The following is an 11368-nucleotide window of genomic DNA, read 5'->3' on the forward strand; positions in this document are numbered from 1 at the left end:
ACCATTGCTCAATGGCTCTGGTCTCCGCCACCGCGGTGGATATTAGACATTCCGTTTTTATTTTATTTTTATGTTGCCACTACTGTTGGAGCAGCCATAAACTACACAGGTTCATCTCGATGTTCTGGGCATCTTTGTAATGTTAGTGTTAGTAAAAAAGCAGGTAAAGGAGTAAAGTTTGAGGCAAACTAACATCAGTCACTCTGCCGTTCACTGTAGTGAAGAGGTGCGCCTGGTGAGGGTTTTACCCCCGCAGCTACGTCGAGTCCGCCTACAGGAAATACGTAGGCTGCGACCATGAGACCCGCTACGGAATCGGTCTATAGACGCCTTAACAGACGACGTCACGCTGATGAGCAACAGCATGCGCGCGCATACCGGCAGCAGAAGAACAGCATGCGCGCGCATACCTGCAGCAGAAGAACAGCATGCGCGCGCATACCGGCAGCAGAAGAACCCTGCCTCTCATAAGATGCAATGGAAAAGTTCTAACGCCCCATCAAACTTTCCGATGCTGTTTTTCTCCCAGTGTGGAGGAAGAATGATTAGGATTTTTATTGTATTCTCTCACTCTTGAAATATATAATCCATTGGTTTCTGTTGTGCAGTTGTCCTCAAAACCACACCTCCAGTCGCTGTCATAAGAACGGGAGGTGTGCTCATGATCACAGCAGCAGCAGGGTCAACCACCCATCCACCCATCCACCCATCCATACATCCACCCATCCATCCATCCATCCACCCATCCACCCATCCATCCATCCACCCATCCACCCATCCACCCATCCATACATCCACCCATCCATCCATCCATCCACCCATCCACCCATCCACCCATCCACCCATCCATACATCCACCCATCCATCCATCCATCCACCCATCCACCCATCCATCCATCCACCCATCCACCCATCCATCCATCCATCCATCCATCCATAATTATAGAGTAAAAAGTACAATATTTCTGTGAGATGGAGTAGAAGTAAAAGTACTGCACATTTGGAAATGCTGTACTTAAGTAGCCTACAGTCCTGGACAGCTGCAGAAGGGGATTAGCCTAGTTGGGTTGGAACAGGAGAGTCTGACAAATGGATGGAGAGAGGAGGCCCTCTAGTGGCGGAGTCAGGTATAGCAGTGATGGACAGAGGGTGCAAACATTACACAATTTACAATTTACAATTTACAATGTAGGCATTTAGCAGACGCTCTTAATCCAGAGCGACTTACAATAATCAAGAACAAAAGCATGGGAATACATCACAAAAGCATTTATCATAAAACATGCGTAAGCTAAGAAAGTAACAGTGGAATATCTATATTATGAGACTATACATATAAACTATATATATATACTACTATGCTATACATATGTACTATGGCGTGCTATGACTATATACAATGCAATTATAGTGCCGTCTACATAACATGCTATAAGTCTATATCAGATGCTATCTAAGTCTACAGAAATGCTATCTAAGGGGGTAGGGTAAGTGCTATGGACCATGATGGAGTCTGAAAAGGTGGGTTTTCAGACTACGGCGGAAGATTGGGAGTGATGCTGCAGTTCTGACTGCAATGGGAAGTGCATTCCACAGTACACAACATTACACATCGTCATCATTCATCACATGATGAAAGGTCAGAGGTCAAAAAGGGAGCAGAGCATCTGAGAGTGATTGACGAGACAGGCTACTGGAAATCATTCAAATGGCACAAGCAGAATGAAAAGGATGTGTTGTCTACAAATGTGAAAACAGGGCCAAACATCAGTGCACTGATTCTATCAGCATAATAATGAATGATAATTAGGATGAAGTGATGTATGCTGTTGTTGATATGTTATGACAGTCATTGCGTATTAATGTTGATTATGATGTCTATTGAGCTTTTTCATACTTGTGTTGTCACTTGTCGCGCCCCTCATGAGCAGACGTGGAGCAGACCTGTCCTTCATCCAGGCCCCTCCTGAGCAGACGTGGAGCAGACCTGTCCTTCATCCAGGCCCCTCCTGAGCAGACGTGGAGCAGACCTGTCCTTCATCCAGGCCCCTCCTGAGCAGACGTGGAGCAGACCTGTCCTTCATCCAGGCCCCTCCTGAGCAGACGTGGAGCAGACCTGTCCTTCATCCAGGCGATAACACATATGCGTTAAATGCACCTTTGCCCTCTATGCCCTCACTACCGCATACCTGACTAACTACCTAAAAATGATCTATACACGTCTTTTTAATATTTTTTGTGATGATTTTAAATATTAAAATGTGTTTTAGTGTTGGGTCCAACGTAGAGTTCTCATCTGGCCCGAAAATTAAGGCCCGGCCCTAACTGGGCCCTAACTGATCAGGCCCAAGGCCCGGCCCGGCCCGGCCCTAAAATGTCGGGTCGGGCCTGGTCGGGTTTGTGCAGAATTTGAGAACTCTACACAGAGAAAAAGTGAAACGCCAGTCAGCACCATCTTCATAATAGATAAATACACAAACAGACAGAACAGAACTATTATTTTTATTATTCTAAACAAATTCAATATATATATTTTTTTTTCATGGAGCCCCAGGCCCGGCCCGGCCCTACTGATTAGCATACATTTTAGGCCCGGCCCGGCCCTAAAATGTCGGGTCGGGTCGGGTTCGGGCAGAGTTTGAGAACTCTAGTCCAACGTAAAACAGTCCGGCATTAGTCCGACTCCCCTACCCCAAACCTTAACCTAGCCCTAACCTCACAAGGAATTAAGCCACTGGTTAGTTTTAACCTGCCACTGGTCAGTTTTAACCTGTCATGCATGTCGGGAGATACAGGTTAGTTTTAACAATTTACAATTTACAATTTACAATTTAGGCATTTAGCAGACGCTCTTAATCCAGAGCGACTTACATTTGAGCAAAAACAAAAGCATGGGAATACATCACATAAAAGTATTTATCATGAAACATGCGTAAGCTAAGAAAGTAACAGTGGAATATCTATATAGTGAAACTATACATACACTTATACATATAAACTATACATCTTTACTACTATGCTATACATGTGTACTATGGCGTGCTATGACTACATACAATACAATTACAGTGCTGTCTACATAACATGCTATAAGTCTGTATCAAATGCTATATAATCCAACAGAAATGCTATCTAACCTGCCACTGGTTAGTTTTAACCTGCCACTGGTTAGTTGTAACCGGCCATGCATGTCGGGAGCAATGGTTTTGTCGGACTAATGCCTGTCGGACCAACCTATGCACTGGCCTATACTTGGTTGGGTGCGGCTGTCACATTCAGAAAATAGCTGATCTACAAGCTCACAACACTTCTGTGCTGCGTTGTGAGCTTGTAGATCTGCTAGTTTTTGGTAGCCATTTTACAAATCAAGGCCTTACAACACCATAAGACCCGCCAAAATTCGGTATATTTTAGTCGATTAAATCAATACTAGAATGGCGGTTGCGGGCGCGCGGTGACCATCCCGTGTCGGGGCCCATTGTTGTTGTCGGACCTGCTGGGGCGGGACGAGTAGGACGAATGCTCCCGGTTGGGGAGATAAAAGAGGCATGTTCGGTACCTGCTTGGTCCCGAGGTTCGGGACCCATCCCTATACAGCACAAAGTATTATTTGATGCAATGTATTAGCAAGGTAATGTATTTAGACATTATTATGATTGCACGTTATGCTTACACTCATCAAATTGTGTCCTGCTCACAGCAATGTACTGCTGTGGGAGCTTTGCCCTGATGTTGCTACGTCTGCTGGAGACGATTCTAGTGGTGTATCTGTTGGAAAAAGACTCCCAGAAGACAGAGACGGACAAAGACCACAACCTGAAGGAGGACAAGGCCCGAGGCCACAGCAGTGACAGAGGTGAGACAATACAACACTGTCAGGAACTCAGAAGCAAATGCTGGAAACCAAGGAGAACAAAACCAAGGTCAACAACGCCTGTACTAAGGAAATTGGCTAAGTTCAATGTCGACAAGACTCTGATGAAACTGTTTTACAGTACCTACATCGAGTCCGTCATTTCTTTCTCCATTATCTGTTGGTATGGTAATCTCTGCATCAGAGACAAAAATTCCCTAGGGAGAATTGTAAAAGTGGCCTCAAAAATCATTGGCTCACAATGAATGGCCTAGACCAGATCTTTAAGAAACAGGTACTTAACAAAGCCCTGTGTATCCGATCTGATGCTGCTCACCCACTATACGGAGAGTACATCCTGCTCCCATCCGGCCTTCGCTTGCGAGCCCCCTGTGCCACAAAAAACAGGCACAAACATTCCTTTGTCCCGGTCTCTATTCACACACTGAATGCTGCTGTGCGTAGATCGAGGATATAACCTTATGATGAGCACCTATGTCTCCTATGTCTATGCACACGCACTTTTATGACCTATCGCATAGCACTTTAAACGCCTGCACTTTAATGGTTGTGTGCACCTTTTACTCTGGTATCCGCTATGTGAACTGGTTGTTGTCTGTACTGTTTCATTCATTGTTTAATGTACTGTCTATGCTGCAACACAATTTGCCCTTCGGGGACACTAAATAAACTTGAACCTTGAACCTTGAAAACCCACATTAACACAAGCACACATCATAAACATAAACAACATCTCAACACATTCTGAACAAACGTGACAATGGACCCCAGGTGCACTGTGCACACCCAGGACCATAGTCCTTGCCTGGTCCCAACTGGCCATGATTCACATTGGCCTTGACTCTTCCACATCCGAGTACAGTATTCAATGCTTTCACATTGCATCGATCCGTATCCGGTCCCAAGACTATACCTCCAAGCAGTCCCGGGAATGGTTGGGTGATCCACTCCCGGGAACGCTACGCAATACCTACCGGCTACCGCAACATCTGTCAAGTGGTCCCGAGTGTGCACCCGGTAGCCTGGTTAATAAACCAGACCGAATCAGCCGTTGGCAAAAATGAATTGCCTGCCGGCGGATTTCGGTCTGGAGAGGCTCAATTGTACGCCCATTTCCTACACCAGAGAATGTGGGTGGCCAATCGGGACACGGTATGCAATATGGGCGGGCTTTGGTACAGTGACTTTCAATGCTTGAGACCTTTGACTGACAGTAGCTCTGACCAATTGCGTCAAAGAGAAAATGTTTCCCTGGAAATGAAATCCAAGCTGAGCCTCCCCAGACTAATATCCCGCGGTCCGTGAAGCTGAGCCTCCCCAGACTAATATCCCGCGGTCCGTGAAGCTGAGCCTCCCCAGACTAATATCCCACGGTCCGTGAAGCTGAGCCTCCCCAGACTAATATCCCACGGTCCGTGAAGCTGAGCCTCCCCAGACTAATATCCCGCGGTCCGTGCGATATTAGTCTGGTTTATTAACCAGGCTATGCACCCGGTACCACAGTGTGAAGCTGCCCTCAGAGGCACGTTACCCAACTATAGGCACGGCTGTAGGAAATCAGAGTCCAAAGTGGCAAAGGGGGGCTGGGGGCAACGTCACAATACCCTATTTGTAATATTGTGAGTCATATGTGGACTGTTTGTCGTTTCAGAGAGGAGGTGTAAGTGGTGTCCATGCTTTTACAATGTCCCTGGTGGTAATGATGGAGACACGAGCTTCAGACTGCAGCCGAAGAGGTTAGCATGATGCCACTATTGTTTGTATGTATGTCACCATGTGTGTAGTGCAGTGGTTTTCATCCAGTGGTCTAGGTCTAGTTTAGAAGACGCAAGAATTGAGACCACAACAAATCCTAAGGTTAGATAATTTAGTGAAGAATAATTCAATTAGAGAATTATGTTTGTGAGATTCAGAGTTTACAACCTTATAAGCTCACAACATGTCTGGTCTGCAACAGCTGTGCTTGTTGATCGGCTGTTTTCAGTGTGTGGCCCCGTCATTATGACGAAGTATACATTTGCGAAGTATACATTTGCATATAAAGCGTTCTTCTATTGATTAGTTTAGTTCAAGAGTAGCCTATTTCCTTTATAGTAGGGACTAGGGGTATTAAGTGAAAAATCCATGCGCAGCGGATAAATGCATGTAATTTGATACAGATGTCTGTTGGGTCATCATAAAACATCCTAGAAGAGGTGTCCAAACTAATCTTAAACAGGAACTGAGTTGTGGACAATATTAAAAATAGCCACGTAAACCGATGTAAAAAAACACCAATTATGAATTTTGTCCATAACTCAGCTCCTGTTTAACCCATTTTGGGCGGGAACTCCTTTTGGTGTTTTAAACATTGTTATGCTTTAGCTATTGAAAAATAGCAGATCTACAAGCTCATAGCGAGCCACCGAGTGGCGTGCTACGAGCTTGTAGGTCTTCTATTTTAGAAAAATCGTGAAGATATTTATTTCAGAAAACTGGATTTAAATTTTTTGAGGTCAGGCCTAAATGGGTTTTTTTTCTAAGGAAAACAGATTTCCAGCTGAATCTGTTACAGTAAAATAAAGAAACCAGTCAAATCAACGGGGCACCCTGTTTCAGCTTAGTTTTAGTTTTAGTTTGTTTTACCTCGTTGACCACTGTACAGCACTTTGTAACATTGTTTTACCTCGTTGACCACTGTACAGCACTTTGTAACATTGTTTTACCTCGTTGACCACTGTACAGCACTTTGTAACATTGTTTTACCTCGTTGACCACTGTACAGCACTTTGTAACATTGTGTTACCTCGTTGACCACTGTACAGCACTTTGTAACATTGTTTTACCTCGTTGACCACTGTACAGCACTTTGTAACATTGTGTTACCTCGTTGACCACTGTACAGCACTTTGTAACATTGTTTTACCTCGTTGACCACTGTACAGCACTTTGTAACATTGTGTTACCTCGTTGACCACTGTACAGCACTTTGTAACATTGTGTTACCTCGTTGACCACTGTACAGCACTTTGTAACATTGTGTTACCTCGTTGACCACTGTACAGCACTTTGTAACATTGTGTTACCTCGTTGACCACTGTACAGCACTTTGTAACATTGTGTTACCTCGTTGACCACTGTACAGCACTTTGTAACATTGTGTTACCTCGTTGACCACTGTACAGCACTTTGTAACATTGTTTTACCTCGTTGACCACTGTACAGCACTTTGTAACATTGTTTCGAAAGGTGCTCTATAAAGAAAATGTACTTACTTTGATTGATTGATTGATTTAAATATTTATTAACAGTTTGCAGAATTTACAGTACATTTCAAGCACAAACTCGATACAAAGACTGTTAACTGTGAGTGGACGACCCAATTAAGCATTACACTTGTTTACAACAGGGTCCACATTGTTCAATTCATCAAAACATTTAGAGACGTACAAATAGACATCTATGTAGCTTACTTACTTAGAATTGGCTTAGAAATTCCACAAAAACAAAAGAGTCTTGATGAATTTAAGGTTTCATGGGGTGAGTAATTGATAGGAAAAAAAAAACATTTTGTCGTTCAGACTTCATCGCACGAACATGTCACATGTATTGTAAATAGAAGATCTACAAGCTCACAATGAGTTGCAATAACGGGACACATTACGCCACCGAGTGGCGCAATACGAGCTTGTAGGTCTGCTATTTTTTTTTTTATCGAAGAACGACTGACATTTTTAGAATCTGATCTCAGGTCAGAATGGGTTAGTCAGACCAGTGTGTGTCCAGTGGAAACCTCGTATGAATCTGATCTCAGGTCAGAATGGGTTTAGTTGAAAATGTTTTGGAATGGGGTCCGCAGAACTTCGTCCAAACAGATGGGACCCAGACCAGTCAGTCCCAGACCAGACCCAGACCAGTCAGTCCACACACAGGATCAGAAGCTTCTGCAGGGAATAATGAAGGAGATCTTCGGTCCAAAGAATACATCTCTGAAAAAGTCAAAGACACAAATACACTTTTTTTAACAACCTGTTGCATTTCAAGGACCCCAGTTTGAGTTTGTTGCTGTCGGGCAGAAACCTCTCATCTCCAATGTTTTAACTTTTTACGAGGACCAGGAAAATGGCTCCTCGTCCATTTCTCATATTCCGCTATACTGTATGTATATTAAGTGTAGAAAGATAAAAGTATGCACACACACACGCACACACACGCACACACACACACACACACACACACACACACACACACACACACACACACACGCACGCACGCATGTGCGTTACCTGGGACAGCAGAGCAGTTGGTAGAGGTTACAGTAGCAGATGACGTCACAGCCATTTCCTTCCCAGTAGTGGTTGCGCAGAGAGCTGACCGGTCTGATCACCACCTCCTCTGTTCCCCCACTGGAGCTGACCGGTCTGATCACCACCTCCTCTGTTCCCCCACTGGCCACACTGTGACAGTCCCTGTCCCTCACAGCCTATTGGAGGAGAGAGGTGGACACAGTGTTTATCCCATTCTGACCTGAGATCAGATTCACACGAGGTTTCCACTGGACACACACTGGTCTGATTAAGTGACAGTCCCTGTCCCTCACTATTGGGCCTATTCGAAGGTGCTGATAACGGATGATTTCGCCTATTCAATACAGAGATAACGGTCGAATGGGGTGGAGAGGTGGACAGTTGGACACAGTGGCCCTCATTTATCAATGGAGTGTACAAACCGCCTTACATTTTTGCCTAGGAATGACCTTGGGTGAGATTTATCACGTTTCACCATCGGATTCATTCATTCATTCATTCTGTGGATTTTCTGTGGTCTGGGGTTTTCTGAATAATTAGGCTAACCGCCTGTGGACGGTGATGTCACCGCTCTGCTACGGGCACTGGTTGTAATGGAACGACCAATTGTTCTGGAAGCTCTCATGATAGCTGCTCTATGCGCAGCGTCCATATTATTAAGAAATTGGGCCCGTCCTTGATACTACCAATGAGAGGCTCTGTTCCATTATGGTCGAGTCAAACAGAGTCGGGGTGCTGATATTGTGCATGTTGGATCACTGGAAACACTCAAGGTGTTGTCCAGCGACCCTCATCATGGTTCCTTGAGGGTCCATATGGTTCCTTGAGGGTCCATATGGTTCCTTGAGGGTCCATATGGTTCCTTGAGGGTCCATATGGTTCCTTGAGGGTCCATATGGTTCCTTGAGGGTCCATATGGTTCCTTTAGGGTCCATATGGTTCCTTGAGGGTCCATATGGTTCCTTGAGGGTCCATATGGTTCCTTGAGGGTCCATATGGTTCCTTGAGGGTCCATATGGTTCCTTGAGGGTCCATATGGTTCCTTTAGGATCCATATGGTTCCTTGAGGGTCCATATGGTTCCTTGAGGGCCCATATGGTTCCTTGAGGGTCCATATGGTTCCTTGAGGGTCCATATGGTTCCTTGAGGGTCCATATGGTTCCTTTAGGGTCCATATGGTTCCTTGAGGGTCCATATGGTTCCTTGAGGGTCCATATGGTTCCTTGAGGGTCCATATGGTTCCTTGAGGGTCCATATGGTTCCTTGAGGGTCCATATGGTTCCTTGAGGGTCCATATGGTTCCTTGAGGGTCCATATGGTTCCTTTAGGGTCCATATGGTTCCTTGAGGGTCCATATGGTTCCTTGAGGGTCCATATGGTTCCTTGAGGGTCCATATGGTTCCTTGAGGGTCCATATGGTTCCTTGAAGGTCCATATGGTTCCTTGAGGGTCCATATGGTTCCTTGAGGGTCCATATGGTTCCTTGAGGGTCCATATGGTTCCTTGAGGGTCCATATGGTTCCTTGAGGGTCCATATGGTTCCAACTGTTCGCTCTCAGAGTTACATTTGTGTGGCATAAAAAGTTGAATTGTGGAGATTTGTGGTTTCTGCCCCAAAACAGTAATGCAGGAAATACGCCATGCTCTCTCACCTTCTTATAACAGGACATGCGATTGGCCGGCACCCCGCCACACCTCAACAAGCCCACCAATAGGACGGCAATCAGAAGTCCTGTCTTCATGCTGACTGGCTGTGAAACAGACATCCAGTTGGATTGGTCGGTAAACAGGTGTCCGATTTTTTTTTTTATTATATTGATTTTAAGATGTTTGCTATTTGATTGAGTTTTAGATTAGTGTTTCTATTTAGAATATTCTCCTGTGGACCAAGTGTTGAAAGTGTCCCCAGCTAAATTACTTAAGGGGTCAGGACCCCCCCCCCCCCTATATATATATATATATATATATATATATATATATATATATATATATATATATATATATATCGTCTCTGTCGGGTGGAAACCTCATAAAATAGAACAAATATCAGATCTGCACGCTCAAACTGCTGCTTTGGATGCTTTTGTGTGACGCTGTAGTGAGTCACTACACTACAGCGTAATGTGATCGACTTACAGAAAAAACACAAAAAGTTACAATTTAATAAGATAAGAGGTTTCTGCCCGACAGCAGTGATGTATAATCTTACTCAATGACCAGTGGTGCAACGTAACTAAGTACATTTACTCAAGAACTGTACTTAACCCATTCTGACCTGAGATCAGATTCATACGAGTTTTCCACTGGACACACACTGGTCTGATTAACCCATTCTGACCTGAGATCAGATTAAAAAAAATGTCAGTCGATTTTTCAAAAATAGCAGACCTACAAGCTCGTAGCGCGCCACTCGGTGGCGCGATATGAGCTTGTAGATCTGCTATTTTTCAATAGCTAAAGCATGACATGATGCTGACACCAAAATGGGTTCCCGTTCAGAATGGGTTGAGTAACATTTTTAGGTACTTTTACTTTACTAGATTATTTCCAATTGCCAATACAATAATTGAAATGTACTCCACTACATCTCAGAGGCAAATATTGTACTTTTTCACTACCACATACTAAAACATACCACTTCAGCCTTACATACATTTCGACCATTTGAAAATAGACAATGTAAAAGCTCACAATGCATTGCGATGCACACATTGTGAGCTTGTAGTTCTGCTATTTTCTAAAGATTTTCATACATTTGAAATGGGACATTTTGCACAATGTAGTAGTTTATACTTTTAGTACTTTAAGTACATTTTTATACCAATACTTTACTACTTTTACTCAAGTACATTTTGAATCCCAGACTTTTACTATAGTATTTCTACAATGCGGTATTGATACTTTTACTTAACTAAAAACACTGCGAATTATACACATTGAGAAGGTAGATACTTGGGCTTGAAAAATACTCAAATAAAAGTTCTAAAGTATTTGTGCTCAGAATAACAGTTACAGACATTAAGTATTAGTATGGATTCTTACCTTGTTCGCTCCTCTGGACTGGCGTTGAATACTGAATGGAACATGGCTCATCTAAAACACTCTCTCTCTCTCTCACACACACACACACACACACACACACACAGTCCACCCAGGGTGTATGTGACACAGATAGAGCTTTGTAAACTGGACCCATGGTGAGACTGCA

At 43.9% G+C, this 11368-nt stretch overlaps 1 long non-coding RNA gene across 1 annotated transcript; it reads left to right on the top strand.

Moving 5' to 3' along the window:
- Positions 1–3763: 3763 nt before the first annotated feature.
- LOC310858951 lies at positions 3764–9962 on the top strand. The gene is made up of 3 exons (XR_014569256.1): positions 3764–3856; positions 5526–5610; positions 9826–9962. It is a non-coding gene; the product is annotated as an uncharacterized lncRNA (long non-coding RNA).
- Positions 9963–11368: the final 1406 nt, after the last annotated feature.

The sequence above is a fragment of the Protomyctophum parallelum genome, assembly GCF_964188405.1.
Source record: "Protomyctophum parallelum genome assembly, chromosome: 5".
NCBI classification, from domain to species: Eukaryota; Metazoa; Chordata; class Actinopteri; order Myctophiformes; family Myctophidae; genus Protomyctophum; species Protomyctophum parallelum.